Below are 24,978 nucleotides of genomic sequence, written 5' to 3' on the forward strand. Positions count from 1 at the left end.
CTGCGTTGTCCTTTCAATCACTCTTTCCATTTCTGTTTCCAAGTGGGTCCCTTAGGCATACGTAAGCTTGGAAGAGTAGGGCAAAGCCGGCGGTGGTTAGGAAGATGCCCCATTGTTTGAGGTGTTGCTATGAATCTGGTTGATTATCCTTATGGAGGAGGCAAAGGAGGCACGAAAGGAGGTAGACCTTAAGAGGAACTGATGTGAGATGCCCCCTCCCCCCTCATTGCAAAATTCTGAGAAATCTTTATTCTAGCAAACGCAACGGTAATAGTAAGGGTCGAGGCCACCCTGCCCTCCGAACAACCAGACGTGAAGGTCTCCCCTCATCCAGCTCTCCATAGAACTTCGAGAAGTACGCCCAAGGATTGGTTAGGCTTAGTGTGCTCCTTTCACGACATGCTCGTCTCCTCCCTTCATTCCCTGAGGTGCTTCTGGTTGCTATGGTCCCCTAGCATTAGAATAAGTTGTGTCTCGGTAAAGTGGGTGTCCACTTACTTTGGCCATTCCTGGCTTATCTTTGATAACGCCTATCCCAGGAGAAGTCGGTACAAGGGCACTTGAGGGATCCTTGGTTGGACCCAAGAGAACATGTAGCGCTGGGTTGGGGTTTAGTGAACCAACTAAGGTCGCTCCTCTAGTTGAAGTATTGGGCTTCTCCGCACCCTCCTGTGTCCACCCATTTTGTTGGCTGAGACTGCGTCCAGTGTTTGGCTGTAAGTGGCAGGGGTGGGGTTTCCTGGATGTGATCATCGGATGTTTTCGTAAAGCAATAAACAACACATCTTTATCTAAGACCATTATTGGGTAAAGATGGTGGTTCACGTGATCGAGGCCAAAGGCCTGATTCGTTTGGTAGATTTGGTTGAGGTTGTTGCGTACCCTAGAGTGATCCGTGATGAGTGGTGTATGGAAGTTCCTACGATCGAGTGTTCCTAGCCCCTTTGAACATTTCAGTGAATGTCTTAAAGAGGGCATCCACTTACTTTGGCCATTCTTGGCTTGTCTTCGATAATGCCTATCCCAGGAGAAGTCCCTAGGAATCTGTGACGGAATTATTGGGATGGATTGGCTTGTGAAAAATCATGCACCATTACCACAAGGGTACTATCTCCTTTATGGATATTCATGGAAATAAAGTGCAAGGGGGGATAGGGAAGACAGGAGCCCCTACACTTCAGCTAGTGAAGTGCAGCAAGAATGTTGAAGGATTTAATGAAGAAGAAATCCATTCATTTAGTCAAATTGAACCCAGTTGATGCTCAGTCAGAATCCAAGGAACCTGAATGGTTAAGCGAGTTTGTAGACATCTTTCCTAAAGAACTGACTGAAATGCCTCATGTCCAAGAGGTGGGACATGAGATAGAGCTAATCCTAGGAGCCCATCCAACTGCTCTGATGAGGGCTTACAAGATGTTAGTCCATGAAGCTATTGAACTCAAGGACCAGTTGAAACAATTGTTAGAACAAGCATACTTGCACCCAAGTGTGTCTCTTGGGATGCGCATGTTCTTTTTCAAAGAAAGAAAGAGACAATGTGTGGACACCAATGTATATATGGACAAGTGTGTCTCTTGGTATGTGTGGACACCAATGTGTCTGCGTACCTTCGATCAATTGAAAATAGCTTTAGTGACTAAACCAATAATGAAGCTCCTTGACTTTGACAAACCATTTAAAGTGATTACTGATGCAAGTGGATTTTCCATAGGAGGAGTCCTTGTGCAAGAAGGCTGCACTGCGGCATATGAATCCTGAAAATTAAGGCTACATGAAAAGAAGTGTGTTGCCCATGATCTGGAATTACTTGCAGTGGTTTATGCCTTGAACTTGTGGCGACATTATCTTCTTGGTTAGCGATTCACCTTGGTAACTGATCTTATAAAAGCTTGAGATGGATCTTAGGCCCAAGCTAATCTCAACGTGCACCAATAAAGATGGATGTAGACACTCCAAGAATTTGATTTTGAAAACAAACACAAGCCTGGAAAGGAGAATGTAGTCACTAATGCCTTGAACCACAAGGCTTCTTCAATGGCTATTGCCTTGATCTGTAATCCTCTTCCAACTGAAGCTAGAGAAAGAATGGGAAGTGATAAGTACTTCACTCCCATTATCACCCTCCTTAAACAAAGTTTAGGGATTCAAACTAGATGATGGATTCCTATACTTCAACAACCGTTTATGTATCCCAGACTCTACTCCAATCAAAGAGAAGATCTGAAGGAAGCCCATGATAGCCCCATGGCTGGTTACCCTGGCTATATCAAGACCTTTGTGTCAGTGAGAAGAAGAGCTTCTTTTAGCCTAGACTAAAGAAAGATGTATTAAGCTATGTGAACAAATACCCGATGCTTGCTCTAATTAAAGCATCACTTTCAATCAAATGATTGCAAACACATTTAATCTTGTCTTTTTCCAAGAATTTTTTGTATGAGAAATAATCATCCAACTGATTGAGCCATGCAATAAGCACTCGAGTGTCTTTCTTCCTATCATAGTTGTAGAAGGTGAATGTCTTTCGGCTAATCCACGTTTCCAAGAACTCTAGGCATGCAAAGTAGCCTTAACATTGCACCTAACATTATCACTTTCCTCCTTGTCAACCTTGCTTAGTGTTCTTCAAAAATACCGATGGGTTGTCTAGAAGGATGTGTTTGTAATCTTCAAAAGTAACATGTATATAGCCAAGTAATCACCAAAGACAATGATATTAATATGAAATTCACTACTCTAATGGACCCCTAAGAATGTGTTTATAGTCTTCAAATGTATATAACCAGGTAAACAACGGTGATGGGAGGAGCTTAATGCCTACCTCAGGGCGTCCCATTGAGCCTTAGCTGGTGTGCACTTTGGAGATGACAACCCAAATGCAACACAATAAAATTACAAGGGCCAAAATGGCCCCTACAATGAAGAAGGTGAGGGAGGAGGAGGAGCCATTCATGAGCACCATTGAACCTACATTTAACAAAATAACATAAATTTAGTGAGTAAATAGTAAAATTGAAACATTAAGGACTTATAGGAACTACTCCTAATCTAATTAAGCCCTAAACTAATGAGCTTTAAACCTAATTTAACCTACATTCAACGAAACACATTCAAATAAATTAGTCACTATTCAAACATTGAGGATTTAAATTAACTAACTCCTCAAGAGCTAATTAAGATAGACAAATAAGAAGGGGGCATAATGCATACCAATATGATAAGTTGAATAAGAATTAGATATCAAGAGAAGAGAGTAAGCAAGTAATTAAGCAACACTAATGAATAATAATGTGTGCTTGGTATTTATGGAAAAAAATTAATGTGTGTTGTGGGGTGTGTGTGTGTGTGTGTGTGTGTGTGTGTTGTACACATCCACTACAATCATAACAAGGTATGTTGTAGTGTGTGAGATGAGAAGAGGTGTCTTACATTTGTAAGAGACATGCGATATTTTGCTCTTTCCCATGTACTACATATGACAAATGCAATGATCCAACATATTTTAGATATTAAGCTGCACAGCTAAGATTTTGTCTTTCCTAGGAATAAATCTCGACATCTTAGTAAATTACAAATGGCATTATTTCCCCTAAAAGTACATGGAAATCTAACCACAAAATCCATAAAAATACTCTCTCACTTATTTTAAGGTATTTCAAACAACACCAAGCCACCACATCTTAAGCATTCAACTTTATTGACTTGGCATTAGTGATCACCTTGTTTTAGATCCTTTTCAATAACGGATCTCAAAATCAAACTCTTGCATAAGCTCAGACCAACAAGCCTTTTTTCCCCTTAAATTCAGAGAATTGCAAAACTTTTTCAGGCATGTTATCCACAAGTACCATAAAAGTAGAGCCATAAAGATAATGTCTCCACTTTTTCAAAGTAATAATAACATCAAAGAGCCCTTTTTCATACATAGGACACTATGAGGGTCAATCACTTTTTACTCTTAAAAGAAATTTGCCACTTTATCTGAGGGTTAATCAGCTTTATACTCTCAAAAGCAATTTGCATGTTATCCTAGAACAATACAACTTTGATGGAAAAATCATTACCAATAATGGTTTACTTGGTATCCATGCTAGGTAAGGGATGTTAATTATTAACTATAAACTTATTAAGACCCTTGTAAATAAACACACACTTTTTTGGTCTACTAGTAAAATAGGTGCATCCCATGGTAACTTACAGGGCCTAATATCCCTCATCTAGAGAAACACTTGCAATTATCTTGTAATTTCACCCCAATCTAGCTAACTTGTAAGGTTTCCTAAACATTGAATGAGCCCTAGGTAATAGGTTAATCTTATGGTCTACGCCCCCTTCTCGGAGGTAAACCTAAAGATAATTCCCAAAAACTCAGAAATAATCTCTTGAAAGAGTTTTCCCTTGGGGCATCCACACTCCAAAGGTCCTTGAATCCCTGCCATATCAATAGCACTAGAGCTTGAACTAGCTTGTTGGGACCCCACAAACCAATCTCTCAAGAAGAGTAGAATCTCTCTTTTCTTTTTGTCCAACTAGCCTTAGGCCCAAGATCCTCCTGTAGTAGTTACTATTTTTCATTGCTTGTAAATAACCCATAGAAGATTTTTATCCACCCATAAAAGATGCCATCAAGATGAAGAACCTTGTGGGTTTTCGAAACTAGGCCCTTATGAGGCAAACACCTTCACCACTTGGGCGCAATAACCATTAAAAAACAGAGAGAAGAACCCTACGAAACTCCAAACATAGCAGAAGTATGAGAAAGCAAATAAAGAAAATATGTGCTTTCATTGCTTTAAGGCGGCGCATAGCAAGACGGCTTATCCCAAGCTGGGTACAAAAGTTGGGGATAGTTGGAGATGCCAAGAATGATGGTAAATCCTCTCAGCAAGTTCATACGGTGTGCAAGTGTTCTCTTCGATCCGTAGAGTTTGGAGAGGTGATAATCTAGCACCCATGCCTGTTATGTTTCACAGGGGGGATTTTTTTTGCGAGCTTTTTTTGCTGAGCTTTTTGGAGCAATGAACAAGTAGTCCGAGCTTTGCAAAGGACCAAGAACTAACTATGAGCTTTGTAAAGGACCAAGAACTTACTTACATATAAATAACAAGCTTTGAAAGATCAACAATATAAATTTTAGTCTTTTAAAGATCTAGTCCATAAAAATATTAATTACAAAGTCTTTTGATCCACATCATACTTATTGATATAATTACATATATACATATACCTATCTAAATCCATGCACCTCATACATATACACATACAAAATATACATATACATACATACATGCAAGATCTACCTACATACTAACATATATACATATACATACATACATGCAAGGTCTACCTACATACTAACATACATACATACATACTTTCTTACTTACTTAAATATAAAAAACAATCCCTTAAAGATAAAAAATGTATATACCGATCTTTAAAGTTTCAAACCATGAAAATCTCGATTACAAAGTCTTTTGATCCACATCATACTTATTGATATAATTATATATATACATATATCTACCTAAATTCATACACCTCGTACATATACATATACATACATACATACAAGAGCTACCTACACACTAACATATATACATACATTACATACATACTTTCTTACTTACTTAAATATAAAACACAATCTTTTAAAGATAAAAAATGTATATATCGATCTTTAAACTTCCAAACCATGGCAATCTCGATTACAAAGCCTTTTGATCCACAAATTATAGCATTCTTCTACGTGTCATCCCCGACCTAATGAGAAATCTCCCAGACATGCTTTGGCTACCTCCATGTCATTCTCTATCCCCATATAGTGCCTTTTTAACTCTTGGCATGCACGTCCCAAGCCTCCACATCCTGCATAAACATCCAAGACACCATCTCCTTCACTTGAGAAGGTCTCCACTAGCCACCTACAATGAAATGCAATCATAAATGTGCATCTAAGTATTTTGAAAAAGTAGCTATATGAAAATGAACAGAATGAAAATTGTCTCACATAAAGAACATAGGAGATCTTTCTACACCACCTTGAATGTAGCGCTCCAAGACCATCGTGCGTTGGAATGGATGCTTCTTATTCTTCTCAAAAATGAAATTTCGTTGAGCGTTGAATAACTTCTTTGAAACATTTTGCCTAGCCTCGCGATCAATAATAAGGACATGGCAATTTACTCGATAGAACATACTAAGCGCCAATGTATCCACCTACCATAACGAGAAAACATTATGTTTGGATATCCATACCACATAACATGTATACATAAAGGAAAATATTTGAGAGATTATGACTTACCCGTTCTCCATTCTCATACAAATAACTTGATTCCACATGAACAGACATTGTTCGATGCATGACCAATCCAACTTTCTTTCCCATGGAATATATTTTAGGAAGTTGATCCATTAGACTCAAACACACAAACCAACCCTCATCAACCATAAAAAACCAACAAAACTGAGTGTGGCATGTATCAATATTGAAGAAACTTGATTCCATGAGGGACACCCATGATCTGTATCTACATCAACAACCTGTAAACCTGTAGGAAAGTCAGCCCATACGAGGCGAGCCACTGTATCTGAGGGAGTACCTCTATGAGATAGAGCCTTGGGAATCTTCATCAAGAATTCTTCCACACTACATAAAAGATTTATGATGTTTGGTTTTGGTAAGTATAACTTGGAAAACTAATTATATGGTGAAATTATTCTTTTTACCTATCTGAGTCCTCCGAAAGAGTGTGGACCTCTACCAGCAATATGTGTGAAGAACATGTCTCACCTGCAAGTAAACAAGACAAAAAATGAGATGCATTTCAAAAGCACACACTTCTCAAAATAAATTTGCGATGGAAAGTACTCTTACTAGTCATGTCCATGATGTCACGTTATCCTGACACCTCCCCCTCTTGAAGATGCTCTGGAGGGTCTCTCTCTTGATCTTCATTTGTGGGGTCTCCCTCTTGAACATCATGCATAATGTCAAGACATCTCTTTGTTCGCCTCTCACGTTGCACTTGAGACGATGTAGATGTATGCTCTTGGTGTTATTGTGGCACTCGTGTGACAGTGGTGTGGATGGTTTTGGGGCCATGCGCGAGGATCCAACTACTGGAGACTGGGTCAAGTTTGTTGGCTGCTGCGGGGAAGGTATTCTAGAGTCTTCTTGAGTTGGGGGCTCTCTTTCAAGCTCAGATTGGTAATTCTTAAATTTTTCAAGAAATAGATCAAGAAAATTTAGTAAAAAGGTAGAAATCCCCAGACCTTTTTGTATATGTATATGTATGTAGGTTTATATGCATATATATATATACATGTATGTATATGTGTATATGTATGTATATATATATGTATGTATATGTGTATATATATATGTATGTATGTATATATATATATATAACATATGTATATGTATCTATGTATATGTATATGTATATGTATATGTACATGTATATGTATGTGTATATGCATATGTATATGTATATAGGTATGTATCTATGTATATGTATGTGTATGTATATGTATGTAGGTATATGTATCTATTTATATGTATATGTATGTAGGTATGTATATATCAAAACTTAACAACGTTTCTTTAAAATCTGATATGCCAAACCTTAAATGTAGCATGAACTATGTATGTACGTATGTATGTATGTATGTACAAATTTGCAAAAAAATTGGACCGCATCTCCTTTGCATTTTCTAAAAAATCCGCCCTCCACCTCCATCTCTGCCTCCCCAATGCCGCCACCTCCTCCCCCTTACAAATAGAGTGTAGAGTTGAAGTTGAATCGTACAAGCCTTTACTGGGGACTATTGCTGATTTTTGTACTTGTCGTTCCATTTTCTAATTATTTTTTCAATTAGAAACTGGAGGCACGTCCCTGTATGATACTCAGAGCTCCATCCTCCATCTCCATCTCCATCCTGCACACATCTCCCCCCTTGCCCCCCATTGCTCTGACCACTCCAGGCACCCGGCAGAGCCGAGGGATGGTCTGCGCTAGCGCAGACCATCCCCCGGCTCTGCTGGGTGCCTGGAGTGGTCAGAGCACTAGCGCAGACCATCCCTCGGCTCTGCCGGGTGCCTGGAGTGGTCAGAGCAATGGGGGGTAAGGGGGGAGATCACTCTTGCCTGGACCACCTCCACCTCCATCTCCATCTCCATCCACCTCGCCCTCCACCTCCATCTCTGCCTCCAGCGTCGCCGTCGGCCCTCAAATCGCCACCTCCATCGCTGTTGTGAACGCCTCATCTCCATCCTCCATCTCCCCCCTTGCCCCCCATTGCTCCGGCCACTCCAGGCACCCGGCAGAGCCAGGGGATGGTCTACGCTAGTGCAGACCATCCCCCTAGTGCAAACCATCCCCCAGCTCTGTCGGGTGCCTGGAGTGGCCGGAGCAATGGGGGGCAAGGGGGGAGATCATCACCGCCTGGACCGCCTCCACCTCCACCTCCACCTCCATCTCCATCCACCTCGCCCTCCACCTCCATCTTCGCCTCCCAGCACCACCGCCTCCTCCGCCTCCAGCACCGCCATCGGCCCTCAAATCGCTGTGAACGTTGCTGTGAATGCCTCATCTCCACTGCACATCTCCCCCCTTGCCCCCTGTTGCTTCGGCCACTCCAAGCACCCGGCAAAGTCGGGGGATGGTCTAGCGCAGACCATCCCCTGGCTCTGCCGGGTGCCTGGAGTGGCCAGAGCAACGGGGGGCAAGGGGGGGAGATCATGATCGCCTGGACCGCCTCCACCTCTACCTCCACCTCACCTTCCACCTCCACCTCTGCCTTCCACCTCCATCTCTGCCTCTAGCGCCACCGCCTCCTTCGCCTCCAGCACCGCCATCGGCCCTCAAATCGCTGTGAATGCCTCATCACTGCACATCTCCCCCCTTGCCCCCCGTTGCTCCGGCCACTCTAGGCACCCGGTAGAGCAGGCTGGGGGATGGTCTGTGCACGGGGGGCAAGGGGGGAGATCATGACCACCTCCACCTCCACCTCCATCTCCACCTCCACCTCCACCTCGCCCTCTCCCTCACCAAGCCGTCGCCCTCCACCTCCATCTCTATCCACATCGCCCTCTCCCTCACCATCGCCGCTGTGCCCGCCCCCATCTCTAAGCGCCCGGACCATCTTCTCCACCACCGCCACCTCCACCACTGCCGTCGGCCCTCAAATTTTTAGAAAGAGAACAGCAGAGAACAGCAAGAAATTTTCAGAAAAGAGTACCTTACCTATTCGAAGTTCACAGATGCGTTCGCCAACTGAGTTGAGAGTATCCACACCACCTCTTTTCCTTCACAGTAATCTTGAGATTGTAACAAAAGATGTTTCTTTACCCATTTCATTCAAGGTGGTTGGGTCTTTGACTTGGAAAAGGTATTGTTTCGTGTTTCTTCTTTATCATCGAGAGGCTTAGCACTAGTTCATGAGGCTTAGCACTAGTTCTATTTGTGGTCGAGATGGTTGGATCTTTGACTTGGAAGGTTGTTTCCTTTGTGGGTACATATGTAGATACATATAGGAGATAAATAATCGTCTACTATTTAAATAGGGCCTATAGACAGTTACATATTATTTTCATTTTAAAGGTTACTTACATATAAAAACTAATATAAAAAGATACATATAATACTTAGAACCAATAATTGTATATATTTGTATATTTTTTGTTATATTTGTAGATACATATATATTTGTATATTTTTTATTTTAAAAAAATTATCGTGACCATTCTCAATCGTGATTGCTCCACCTTGTTTTATCATTTCAGCCGCCTTCATTCTCAATCGTGATTGCTCCACCTTGTTTTATCATTTCAGCCGCCTTCATTCTCAATCGTGATTGCTCCACCTTATTTTATCATTTCAGCCGCCTTACCTGACAAAATGATTGATTCGGCCTAGATACCTGATCTTCTATTTTTGTTTTATAAAGTCCACCTGTTCATTTTTATATTTTCATTTCACATTTTCGTCTCTCCTGTCCTTTCTGCATCTTTGTATTGCCTTCCCTATGGATCACACTGTCATTGATGGCTGCAGCAAAAAATCTCAAACTTTAATACATCTCCACCAGACCACGCTTGTCAGTCTCATGGATATCTACAAGGGTTTTTGCCTTCATCACACGCCCTTTCTGGAGTGAAAGCTACTAGGACCAATGAAAGCCTACAGGAAATCATCGCTCATTATGACATGGAGGGCAATAAAAACTACCTTGTAGATATTACTCGAAGTAAAACATATATGCTACAATGTAGTCCTCTCTGTGCTACTGATAGTCTTGATTCTAGTGCTAATGACATTGCCCAAGATGTCCGACATTTGGAGACCTCAGTGGTGGAGAAAGAATTAGGGACACAAAACACCCATGTTCATATCTCGAGCTCCTCCTCTGAGAGTGACTTGAATGGCTCAACAACTATTTTGCAACCACGTGAAGGCACAAGCAATCCAAAAGGTTCGAAGCACAATATCTCTGAAGATGAATGTATTGCAGAGAGTATACTTTCAGTTCTTCGTAAAAGAAGGAGCAACCTTCTCTTCTTCTACGTTCATTGTTGGAAAAAGTTACTCGAGTCATCCAAGTCCAGGAGGTGCCAAGACATTATGATGGTGATTCCATCTAGAGTTTCCACCAACATATGGCAAAATAGGAAATATGGATGGAATGGAGCAAAAATATGATGGTCACCTATGGACACGTCCAATAACATCAAACATGTCTGTAAGTTGTACCGTGCGTATTAGCTATTGTGTTGGTACTTTGGAGTGCCATAGGCTCAGCTGTCCTTTTTACTTGAACAATAAAAGGTATAACAACACCTTCTTTCATGGACATCTAACAAAAAAGATTGCAGTTGGACTTCTGACAAAGGATGAGAAAACTAAAACAGTTTGTCACTTTTGTCACAAAATTGCACACTGTGTGCAAGTGTGTAGATGTGTTGTGTATTACGTAATGCCTCATGACATAGCTATTACAAGAATGATGCTCCACACTGGGCTGCTGCATGAACATCCAGTTCAGCCAGGAACTTCAAGGTCAATGTTGGAGCGCGTGAAAATGTTTGTTTCTCAAGTGTTGAAAGACCAGAGAAGTGCAGGTCCTCGAAAAATATAGATGGATATTGTGAAGGAGGATATGCTGTTTTCCTCCATGATGAATCAAAATGATGAGCTACCTACAAGTATTGGGGATCATGAGCTCTGCAATTTTTTAGAGGAGTTGAGTCCTCTTGTGGAAAACCAGAGGTGAGTATTCATTCTGTAACTTAATTATATTTGGATGTATTTTTCTACATTCGGTCCTCTCTTTATTGTGAAATTATGTTTTTTAGGTTTAGACGCATTGTATCCCAGGAGAAAAGAAAATTGATGTCGGTAAGAGAGGGCTTTGATAGCATCCTTCTTATACAGAGAAGATCTCGCTATTCATTTATACAAGGTAGCTGTTTCCCAGGACAAGGTGGCCCTGATGACAAATGTTATATCTTTAAGATGTCTTTGCGAGGACCAGCATTAGGCGTGCACTTGGTGAATCGCATGCGGTGTGATAGTGGAGGTGACTTGGTAAAGTCCTGGGTTTTGTTTGATCACACTCATCGAGTTTTTAGTTGGTCAACAATGGCTTGTCATGTTTACGACCCAAGGTGAGACTACGTACTTCTATTTTTTCCTTTCTTTCATTTACCTTGAATGATAGCTGATTGAAAAAAATTCTCTCCAAAATCCTATAGTGTTCAAGAGCTATTGACAATTGCCACATGCGAAATGAAGGAGGAGGATACAAAAAGCCAAGTACTATTTTGGGAAATGCTGAATAGCACAATGGAGCAATGCGGTTATGCACGCGCACACTTCTATGGGTTTATGGCCGCCGATGAAGCAGGGTCAAATTGGTGTGCAGTTAGGATCGTTTTCAAATGGGGTCCGCACAACATTATGGAGGACAGGGAGCGAACATGCTTATTCCATTGGAAACAAAGTTTGATGAAGCATGCTAAACAATGCGTGAAGGTAGAAAGTCGACAACAACACCATATTGACTTGTGTGAAGAATGGAGATTGGCAACCAATAAGGAGTCAACTTTCTTAAAAAGTAAGAGATTCGTGAGTGGTGGAGAAATGGACATGTTCATGAGGGAAAACTATCAGTAATGGATATGTGGATGAGTTGGTGGGAAGTACGAATATAGCACATTGGGGCAACCTCATGTCAAGGGTGAGAAATTTTATGGAGAAATGATATGTTGTATGGATGTATTTGCATTGGAGTCAATTTTGTGAATTCATGTATGAAACCTCTTGTGTGCAGGTGGTCTTAAGCTCGGTGGATTTAGCACAAACCCCTCAAACAAACTTATCTGAAAGTGTACATGGGAGTTGGCTTGCTGGTGAAGGATATAAGGAAAAGGTTAGCTTGTATGATGCGTGCATTTCAGATATGGCAAACACTTTACTACAAAGTGCAAAGCAATATGCATATCAGATGGGGAAGCACAAAGGTGAGGGACCAAGCTTGAGCAAGTTGCTGGACAGGGTGGCAGCAAGGTCAAAACTTACACCACCACAAGTGGCTCGCATGGTCCATGAAATAGTAGCTAATACTCCTATGTATGAGGAATCAAGGCCTCTACATGGAGATAAGGAGACTATTCAACAGAAGAGGGTGAGGACAACGGAAGTAGACCAATGCTCACATCGTCCAGGTTATGTCATGCAGAGCAGCAGACATCGTCAAAACCGGGGAACAGTAGTAAGAAGAGTAAGTTTTGGAGATAGATCTAGAGCAAATAGTGCAGTAAGTCACGCTTCAAGGGGAGGACCAAAAAGTCCAATGACTGGAGGAAACAAAGATGTCGGACGACATCAAGAGCCTAAACAACATTATGGCACAATGAGCGGAGGACAAATGCATGTAAAGGAATAGGCCGTTGGACGCACAATGTGGGCCATTAGACGAACCCCATTGAACTCAAAAGTCAAATGTTTGGGAGGTATTAATGGAAGACTTAAGTACAACTCATACATATAGGGAAGCTCTATTGGAGTTGTTGCACCTAGCTTCTACTCAGAGCGACGACATCCTGGTCTAGGAGGGCCAAAGGCTCAAATGATGTGGTTTTGTCCTTCAGATGTTTCACACACATGGCATGTAGATCCAAGCATAATATACAAGCCATCATACCCAGATATGTGGAAAGTGGATATTGGGACCAACATAGCCAGCCAAGAGGTAGAGAAATTAGTAAAGGCAGGGTTCAAGTTAGATGTTACTCATGAAGAACCTTTTGTGTCAAGGGTGGGAGAAACGTCCACACAAGCAGCGGGCAACAAAGAAAGTGACAAGAGGCCCATGATGCTACACAAAATACAAAGAGATCAACCAAGTGGCGGCATTGGATTTCCAATGAAGCAGAAAAGAGGATTGGTAGTGCCGAGGCCATGACAACGACAGTCCTTAATGAGAGTGCAATGCAGCCATCCCCCTACTCTATTTTTCATTTGGCATGTGAGAGTGGAGAGGACTATTTTATACACATCAAGGTACAACCTTGGTGTACATGTCCTGATTTCATGCAAAGAGAATCTAGAGGAAAGTCTTACGTTACATGTAAGCATATCTATTTTGTCTTCTTGGGAGTTTTGGGATTACATAAGAATGAGGATATGGTAATGCATCAACCGACATTATCACCAGAGGATGTGGGCAATATACTATCACGTCCTCGAAGCAAGGATGTTTGTGCCTATACTTAAGCTTTAATCAAGCCTCTCATGTTTGTGCCTACTTAAGCTTGTAAGGAAATGTGAAGTCAATCTTTTTGTAAGAAAATTTGAACCCAATATTTTTGTTTTGCTTTGGGATGGAGTATACTGTCACGTACTCTAAAGTCTTATTGTAGGTAGCTTGCGACGCTATGGTAAAGGAGTTGTACCAACCATATATCTTCTTGTAAGGAAATGTGAACTCAATCTTTTTGTAAGAAAATATGAACCGGGTATACGTGTTTTTACTTGTGTTGAAATAAATATTGGTCTTTTCTTTGAGTATGCATGAAAAGTTGAAGTATCCTTGTCATAAATTGTATGTATTGGAAGAAAGGTACATAGATAGGTATATTTGTGCCTATATTTAAGTTTCTTTGACATAAAATGTGTGTTTATACGTAGGAAGGTAGGTAGGTAGGTATGTAAGTATGTATGTATGCATGCATGTATATGTTTGGGAGTATGCATGTATGTATGTATGTATTGTACAAATGTGTATGTATTGGAAGAAAGGTACATAGATAGGTATATTTGTGCCTATATTTAAGTTTCTTTAACATAAAATGTGTGTTTATACGTAGGAAGGTAGGTAGGTAGGTATGTAAGTATGTACGTATGCATGCATGTATATGTTTGGGAGTATGCATGTATGTATGTATGTATTGTACAAATGTGTGTATATATGTATGTATGTATATATGTATGTATATATGTTCCTAGGAAGGTAGGTAGGTAGGTTGGTAGGTAGGAAGGTAGGTATCCTTGTCATAAATTGTATGTATTGGAAGAAAGGTACATAGATAGGTATATCTGTGCATATATTTAAGTTTCTTTGACATAAAATGTGTGTTTATACGTAGGAAGGTAGGTAGGTAGGTATGTAAGTATGTATGTTTGCATGCATGTATATGTTTGGGAGTATGCATGTATGTATGTATGTATTGTACAAATGTGTGTATATATGTATGTATATATGTTCCTAGGAAGGTAGGTAGGTAGGTAGATAGGTAGGTGTGTTTGAGAATATGCATGTATATATGTATGTATGTATGTGAATGTATTTATTTCTCTTTCATAAATACTTACTATATAAAAGCTCACCTAAATGTATCATTTTTCTTACAAGCTTGCATAAAACTATCTTATCTCCAAAAAGCTCACCAAATAAAGCTCGCAAAAAAATCAAACTCCTTTTATAGGCTATGTGCCATCTTTCAGGCCGCCACATGATTTGGTTCATTTATATGGCAGGATTAGTGATTGTAGAGTCAAAATTATGATTGACGATGGAACCACGCACAACTTCTTAACTACTCGTTATTCAAAAAGTTGAAACTGCTGGAGACCAAGAGTGATCTTAAGACACAATTTCACTTGCTAATGGTTATATGAGAAAACCATTTGAGACACAATGGTTTTGGGAATTCCACTTGCTATGTAGAGGTACAAGGCTACACTTGATTTCTAGGTCATGCACTTAGCAAGGGCAGATGTCTCTCTAGAAGTAGGGAGTGGTTGTATAACCTAGGCCCTACCCTGTGTCAGTTACCAAGGCAACAACCCAGAGTTCATGCATGAGGGTAGGTGCATTACTTTGTGTGGTGAGCATGATGTGCCAGCTACACCTTTGATATCGTCCATGGAGTTGTGTCGTGTCTACGAGCTCAATGAGATTTAGTAGGTATACATTTGTAACCTTGTGCATAATTTTGTTTCTGTAAATGAAACAAAAGTGAATAATGTTTTCGTAGAATGTAAATGGCCTTGGATGACACACCTATTTTGTGAACCTTATTTTTCTACATGTGAGAAAAACTTTAAAAAATCCAAGGCTAAAAACGAGATAGTAAAAAGTGGTAAGTATGTAAATGCTTTAAATTCTTTATTACGAGAGTATCATGATGTTTTTCCTAAAGTTTTGTTGGATGGTGTCCCACTATCTAGGGAGGTAGACCATTCCATTGATATTCTACTAGGTTCCAAATTTATAAGCAAGCCTACTTATAGACTTAGCCACTTTGAAGCACAAGAGGTGGAGTGACAATTAACCAATTATGCGAGAAAAGGTTTCATAAAACCTAGTTCTTTGTCATGTGCTTCACCCATTCTTTTGGTAAAAAAGAAAGATGATTCTACGTGTGTGCATAGATTAGTGTTCTCTAATTATATTATAATTAAGAAGAATAAGTATCCAATGCCCCACATCGACAAGTTGTTTGATGGTGCACATTATTTTTTTAATATTTGACCTTAGGTTGGGCTACCACTAAGTCAAGATCAGGGATCAGGATGTTCCCAAGATCGCATTTAGAACCCGATTAAGGCATTATGATTTTTTGTTCATGCCTTTGGTTTGACCAATGTGCCAACAATATTTATGACACTGGTGGATAACTTTTACATCCATACTTAGGAAAATTCATAGTAGTTTTCCTAGATAAGGTACTTGTTTACAGTAATTCAAGAAAAGAACACGTAGAGCATTTATGTTTAGCGTTCGAATTACTTAGAAAGAACAGGTCATTTGAGACTGGATTGATACCATGGATTTTGATGCATCATGGAGATGTTTTAGGATATGGGTGAGATTGCCTTATGAGTTCACCGAAGGCATGACTTATGATGAGTTTCAACATGGATGGATGATGTGTAGCCATGTTGATGATGTTGATATGGATGGCTACATAGTAGATGATGATCATGATTATTATTCTTCGGGCGCATCCTATGAGGTCATGGTGTGATAGGATGGATTCCTTCCAAAATATGTGTGGTGCACATGGTGACATCAACTCATGAAGAAAAAAGGCAGCAATTTCGTAATCTCTATGCAAAAAGCATTGTAGCCTAAGTCACAAGGTACATGGCAATAGGTGCCCAAGGTTCAAATTAGAAACCAATCCCATAAGAAGGAGAAGGAGGTTAATGAGGAAACAATAAGAAGGGTTCAAAAGGGAGTCAAAAATCAGAAATGGATTTCAGAAGCAAGTTGGCGATACTCCAGACAAATCAACACTCCACAAGGCATTCGTAAGAAATGGGTCCGCCGAAAGGATTTGCTTATGGCACAAGGTTACTACCAAGGCAATACAACAGTATTGGTGCCCAAACCCCAAACACCTCTAAATACAAAGGAAAGGGTAGTAAAAGCATGCACGGAACCAACTCCCAACTAAAGCCAATGCTCAAAATGCACAAACACTAGTGTGGAGAAAAAATCCAACTCAACAAGATGGGTTAAATATAGCCAAAACAATACCAGTAACCACCTCGATCAAGGAGTTGGACAAGGACCTTGAAGGGAGAAAAAAAGGAGTTCAGCAAATGGACACTGATACAAGTCCCAATCCATAGGACTCAGTAGAAAAACTATTCTCAGTTAGGTGGAGGGAAGAATCAAACACTCCCACACGGAGCTAAAACGCCTGCAACAACACCTACCCAGAAGTGCCAAGGTGTCACCTTGGTTCCCATGTATGGCAATAAAAGATGAAGGCATCCATTAGTCAAAATGGATACAAGGTAAAACTGGGTATCTTTCACTCCTTTATATGCATGTTTGAATGTCTGAGCATGAAGAAAAATAGAGGGTATTAATCTTGCCGTGAACGGGTACAAAAAGGTTCACACTATGAACCAATCTTAAAAGGTTCACACCGTGAACTAAACTTAAAAGGTTCACGTCGTAAACTAATCCAAAATGCTTCATGCCGTGAAACGATCACTTTTCAGGGACCAATTGCAACAAGATGACACATAGCATTCTTCATTAAGATGGCCACCCAGTCCGACAATTATGCCATAAATTCAAAAATCTTTCCTTTTTTGTCATTTTGCAATAGTCTTCCATCGTGTGCTCAAACGCAATCGATCTTCTTACATCGCATCCCTCCTCGCTTCTTCGACTCCTAAATCGACATTCACGCATTGAGGTGGGAGCTTGTACCCTTCCTTGTTTTTCTTTTCTTTTCATCTTTTCAAACTTTGATCATAATCAATTAAATGTCTCCGGCACACAATCATTACACGTCAAACAACTGTCTTGCATTTTCATCTAATGATTTCTTGTTATTTTCTCTGTGAGGATCGATCTAAACTTCGCTAGTCGGTCTCATCCCATCATGCACTAATCAAATCTATAAGAAAAAAAAAACTTCACGAGACCAAGCTTGCAGTTTCACGTAAATGCCCAAAAACCTACACTTTCACGCTATTAACTCTCACGAATTTCCATCTCACGGAAATCCATCTCACGCTATTAACTCTCAGAGATTTTTGTCTCACGGAAACCCTTATCATGGATTTCCATCTCATGCTATTAACTCTCAGGGATGGAAATCCATCTCACGCTATTACCTCTCGGGGATTTTTGTCTCACGGAAATCCGTCTCATGCTATTAACTATCACGGATTTCCATCTCACGAAAATCCTTCTCACAGATTTCCGTCTCACAAAAATCTGTCTCACACTATTAACTCTCATGGATTTCCGTCTCATGGATTTCCAACTCATGGAAATCCGTCTCACGCTATTAACTCTCATGGATTTCCGTCTCACGGAAAATCCATCTCATGGTGGATTTCCTTCTCACGGAAATCCATCTCACGGGTTTTCCCCGACTCACGAGATTTCTCCTCAATCACGACTTGCACTTTCACGGTTTTGAACACCTGCACCTTCACGTTACATAATTTGATCTCTTCAATATTGCAACTCGCACACCTTGTTTATTGCTCACACCACTAACACTCTTCTCATTACAATTAACCTTCTTGCCATGTATTTTTTTTAACAACAACAACAAGGAGTGGTACATTCCCCACCACTCTATAGACTGATCTTTTTTGTCGACCTCAGACCCAGAAGCCGTAGAGACCCCCGTGGTAACAGGCCAGTGTGCTATAGGCTCCCTGGTGAGCTAGAAGAAGAGGCCAACATAGGGACCCAAGATGAACTACCTGGGCCCATACGCCCAAGCCTTCCATGGTGCCATCATCTGCAAGGAGATACATACGGCACATGGAAAGGTGGCACTGCAATACCACAACCTGGAGTGCCTCCAGATTTTGGAAGAGGTAGAAGTAAAGGACAAGCTCGAGAAGGTGGGCCTCGCCAGTAACTCCTCGGGCCCCTCCTCAAACTCTCTCTATTTTTGTCTACACTAACCCTCTCATTGCTTCAATATGATATAAATCTATCTGAGGACCTAAGCCTAGGTGAACCAACCCTCATTAAGCAAAATATTGAGCATGATGTTGATCCCACTATCATTATGGGAATTTTACGAGGAGATGTAGTATTAGCTAATCCACATGAAATTTACTTTTATCCATTGCACCCTATTGTGTTAAACCTTCGTAGTTGGTGTCAGGTACTTCAAAACTCTGAAATCCTAGACAATAGTGTCAAAAAATTAGACCTGACTACTTAATCCATATCCTAATGCACCGCCTAATAACAAGTCTTAAGCCGACTGCCATTTTTCTACTATCACTCCTCAATATATAGATTTTTCCCACTAACCCTCTCGCCCCCGAGGAGATACCGGCACCTGACCCATCTCCCCCATGGCAAACTCAAGAGGTACGACATACTCTCCCCCAAGACAATATTGAAGCTTTTACTAATGATACCATTTTGGAGTCATTGTCTAGTGCAGAGTATGAAGCCTTCATTTGAGCTGGCAACCCTCTACTAAAGCCAAAGCTAATGTTCAAGGTGTTAATGCAAATAACACCATTTGAGCCAACTCGAAGGATTCTACCAAAGGCCTACGCCGATGTCATGCCAACAAAACAACATTATGTACCATACCCTCTACATGCACCTCACCCAGATTTAGAAGAACTACTACCTTTGGCTAGAGAGGGTACCTTGTGGTCTAATGTGGCACGACAGACTAAATTAGCCAATCCACAATTGGTCAACCTACTGAAAATCCGAGTGGTTACATTTATGATCAATTGTTGCCTCCGCGGGTGGAGGAAAGCTCACCCAGTCCACACATGAGGGGGCTATGCAACAATCATCACAGATGATGCACACCCCAAGTTAGCAAATTTTGGAATACAGCCAGACTGGAGAAAGGAATTCCTAACAATTCCAGAATATAGCCATGTATATATATGTGCGCCACCAACTCAACAAGTTGACCCCTTGTACATGCCACTAAAGAGAAGATGGACTCCGCTGGAGTTTTGAGACCACGGAGAGCGACTCGTATGTCTGTTATAATTTCCCAATCTTCATGCCAGCAATATTTACAGACATAAGGGAGCAAAGAAAACAGATGCTGACTTGAATACAGGCATGGCGCCGTATCCCGAACTAAGCAATAGTGGCCAGTGTTAGATTCTTAAAATTGCTCGTGGTCCAGATTGATCAACCCAAGGAACCATATGATGGATATGAAGCTGAACAATTGCAACTGCAATTCGACATGAATCAAGGTCCATCTGACAACGGAGGGGCATGATGTTGTACTATCATCGCCTAAGATATCTTCTTGCCTACATGCATGTCACATTTGAGGACATGGTGGACACAGGGTTCTGAAGATCACACTTAGCATTCAAAAGAACCCTTAAAAAGCTTCAATTATGCCACAACTTTTATCATCACTAGTTTGGTGATCAGGTCTTTTGACCTCGGTAACAAGTTCTAGGGACAGAACCTACATCAAGTAGGGGGGATGTTAATCCCATTTTGGATTAACAAGTATGCTCCTCCAATTGAGGACATTAATTAGTGTCATGTAAAGGCACTATAAAAGTTGTACATTATGAGATATTGGCCACCCAAGGCCTTAGTTAAGTAAGTTTTGGGTGCCCAAGTGTGAATAAGGGCCAAATATATATAAGGCATTTTCTCATAATGAAAAGACACAATCCCCCTTTGTGCTATTGAGAGCTCTTCTTTGTGTCTTGAGAGAGATTGAGAGAGAGCATTCTAGCATTTGTGCCTCTTCTATGCTTGTATGTTTCATGCCTGTGTGGGAGAGTGAGAGAGTGATTGCCTTATGCGACGGTGCGAGCGACACTACAGTGACAGCATGGAGGTGGAGCTTGGAGGTTTGGAGCTTAAGAAGTGAGCTTGGAGGCCTCAAGGGACTCAAGTTCAAAGCATTGGTAAGTGCCCTACAACAATTGTGTTCTATTGTTCTTTAGGTGAATGCATTGAGTTCCCTCTTGGAGGTGTGGTAGCCTATAATAGTCTCGCGAAAGATGGTTCAGAAATTTATAAACAAATGTCTATGTTGTGTAGACCATATGATCATCTACGCCTGTAACTTACCTAAGTGCTACGACAAGGAAAGAAAGACAAATAGCACATATTTTCATTAAGTACTATGACCAAGGAAATATGCAACACTCGGGTTTCATGTGGAACACCAAACCATAGTTGCCACTTGCAATTATGAAAGATATCAATAAAACACAAATTGCTACTAAGGCATCAAATAACATCATGCCTTTAGTATACGCCAGAAGTTCTTAAATCCTCAAGAACCTCATAATGAATATACTCCAACATTCAAGGAATTCCTTCTCATGTTCTACGACATCAAAGATGTTTTTTTCTTGTGTTTAGAAACCACATGGACTTTAATTTAACAAATTTGTGCAACTGTTACAAGTCTTTAGCAAATTGTTCTATAATGTGGTAAAGTTCAATTGACCTTACACATAGTTTAAGGAAAGATACATTTTTCTCTCTCCAAAAGTTCTTGCGTTTTTCCAAGAATAGTTTAAACATTTTGCAACGAAGATGATTTCCACATAGACAACATCTATGTGATGTAGAGTGTCTACGCTCTACTAGAAAATCAAGAGTAACGTGCACCAATGATAGTACGACTCCGAGCCCACGAGTAGATACATGCCTATCCACATGTCTACTCCTACAACCACTTTGATTTCTTGGAAATACATATCTATGTCTCTACGACCAACCATGTCTCTAACAGACATGTTTATGGGCTATCTATGGTCACATCCAAAAGCTAATAGCACCATACATACACACCTCTACAAGTGTGGTCTCACTAGACACCTCTACTATGTGAAACAATATCGTAAACCATTTCAATTATGGGAAATGATGTACCATAAAGCAATAAATGAGAAAATCTTTATCACTTACCCACTCTATATATGCATATACTATGATATGTGGATTAGGTATGCCTCCAATACACCTTACACTAATAGACAAACAAAATCAATCTCTGTACTTTGAGACTGCTTTGACATGAATAACACAATATACAATTTGTGTTCAGTACTAATATGAAGTCTGGAGTATAATAAATCTTTGTTACCTCCCCCATGGCAGTGGCAATGCACTACCTACCCATAGGTGGCAATATACTACAAAATGGTAACCGATGACAACAAAAAATAACCGCTCTTTTTCGTACTTCATAAATATATTACAAAACACAAATTTGTACAAATGAATTCTCTTATTTCTTTTGGTAAAGTTGGACTTTGCCACTTATCCCGTCTATCTTAACACTAGTTTGGTACCAAAACAGGACACTTAAGTGTCCTTTTTTGGGGGTTGCAAAAAAAAAATCAAACTCCTAATGTAGGCTTTAAAAACCAAAATGCTTCATTGGGCATGTAGAACATAACCCTATGCTTATGTAAAAAATGCTAAACATATAAAATGCCTTTTTATTTGGAAGTACATAAGCAACAAAGTAGCATATGTCTTGAAAATGAACATTTTTCAGGATTTTTCCAAATATGCAAGCATCATTCTCTCAAAAAAAAAATCCAATGATATCAATAGCATTTTTTCCAAGATATTTTGATAGCATACATCAGTCCAAGGAGGTAGAAGTTCACCAAAAAAATCATTTTCCTTTCCTAGAATTTTTTCCAAAAAAGTTGCATAAAATCAGCAAAAGTAACACGTATTATCAAAACTCAATCACGCCACTAAAAAATAATGTTGCATATGGAAGGAGAAAAGTTCATGCTCCACCTGTATAAAAAACGTCATTTCAATATTAGCGAGTCAAAAATTTATCCAATAATTGTCGTTTGATGATTCCAGGATTTAGTTTACATCATGGGCTTTCCATCAAGCCAAGTTTCATGATCAAACTATGTCCCTTCTAAAAGTTATGTCCAAATTACTACTATTTTGAAAACAGCAAAAATCATGCATTTTATCACCACGTGTCTAAGAAAATTAAAATATTGCCTTACAAAAGCTAAGAAAAGTGCAATTTAAAAAATCTCAAGGATTTTTTGGGTCTTGAGGAACATCTGTGGATGTTAAGCATTTCAAAACTCTTAATAGATTGCCCACAAAAATTCAAGAACTTTTCAGGACACTTTAGTGTCTGAGGACACTTAAGTGTCCAATTACAGAACTAGTGTTAAATACCAAATTCTTTCTCAATTTGGCTAAGTAAGTGTTAGCACTGTGTCCCCAACTCAAAAGGTCAGGTCAACAATTCATTGAATAGATATGTATCTATCTACCTCCACCGCCTATTTCACCCTAGTTTGTGGCTTTTCGTACCGTATGCTGCCCACTAGACGATATTTGATCTCACGACCAAACCTCCTGAGGGGAGCCCATTGGGTTTACCTTGTCGACATGTTGACTTTATTACAAGTCCATACTCTCTTTACAAGTAGCCCCCAACCTTCCTCCTCATATGCCATGACAATCTTAGCCTCTGTGGCCCAAGCCATCGTACTTGTGGATACACCCTTCTGGAGTTGAATATCCACAAAGCCATCTTTAACAAGATGCTCAAGGCACTTACTACAAAGTGCTCATCTAGATTGACTCAAGACCTTTGACACTATGGCACAAATTATGGGGCATTCTACCATTGTGACACACATGGATACTCACAAGGGCCTTAACCATATTAATGAACCTTTTTTTAACAAAAAATGATAACGGCGTGTATGCATTGTACATATGGCTAGAAATTTATGTGGTCATTGCTGCTTTGCAAAGTAAGATTTGATGTTTTAGCATCACATTTCAAGATAGCGTGACAATTTTTATGATGTTAATGCTGCCAAATCTTGTGCTGCTAACTTCAGTTGGTTTGCAAAAGCAAAATTACATGGCCACTTTGGTTTCTCCTTTCCTTGTGAAACTATCAATTGTGTTTTTAGATGATAGTGATCCTTGGTATCTTGGCAGACATTCATGTTGTTCATGACTCTTTCCATATAGGAGTCACCATTAAAGCACATAGTTTATTGTTTTCCGATAATCAAAAGCTATTTTTTATGCTTACTAGCCACAAAGATAAGAATAGGGGAGAGATAAGCTTGCATGATGAACCATCGGTCTACTTTTGTCAGTTCTTTCAATTTAGTAGGTGATTCTTTGTTATTTAACCTTCATATTGTGTCACTGACTCATGGCATATTTGCTTATCTACTTCAAGTGCATGGCAACATGGTCCTTTCTATATGAGACATTATGTTTACTCCATTGCATGAAGATAATGAGATCATTGAGACATTCTGTTTACTCCATTGCATGAAGATAATCTACCCAAGGGGGAATCCTTATGAGGTTATATTTGGATAGATTTGGTGGAAGCTTAGGAGTTTATTTTTAATTTTATGTTTCATTAGATGGCTACTTCCTGTCAGAGATAGGTCACGCCACTTCTTACTATATATAAAAGAGAGCACATCTCTCTCTGTATGTCAAGTTTGGTGCTCTATCCAATCGGAAAACAAAGTGCTTGAGGATCTCCCTTCATGGATATATAAGCAAAGCATGGTGCCTTGATATACAAGTATGCCAATTGTTTTCTTCAAAGTATTCCATGACTGCCAAAATGGTCTTCAAATTGAAGGCCTACTCTATGGTATCCAAACCTCTCCCATCCGGAGGATGGGTTGGGAGAGTAGTTTATTGAAAACACTAAACTTTATGTGTGTGTATGTCATGCTCGAGGGCTTGTGTGTGTCCATTTTTATGTGTGTTTGTATGTCGTGCATGTGTGTAAGAATATGTATATGCATATGTATGTATATATAATGTTATATTATATATATCTAATTGTGTGCACACATATATGCGTACATGTGGGTCAAAGAGTATATGTATATATATATATATATGTGAGTGTACGTCGTATATGTGTGTGTGTGTGTGTACATATACATATATGTACCCGTGTATATATACATT

The 24,978-nt window shown here is 39.9% G+C and overlaps 1 pseudogene; it reads right to left on the reverse strand.

Annotated features, from left to right (window-relative positions):
• Positions 1 to 8,860, reverse strand: part of LOC147611866 (putative germin-like protein 2-1) — a 48,770-nt pseudogene extending 39,910 nt beyond the window's left edge.
• Between the last annotated feature and the right edge of the window lie 16,118 nt (positions 8,861 to 24,978).

This window comes from Cibotium barometz, chromosome 46, assembly GCF_041138505.1.
Source record: "Cibotium barometz isolate CiBa-2024 chromosome 46, ASM4113850v1, whole genome shotgun sequence".
NCBI classification, from domain to species: domain Eukaryota; kingdom Viridiplantae; phylum Streptophyta; class Polypodiopsida; order Cyatheales; family Cibotiaceae; genus Cibotium; species Cibotium barometz.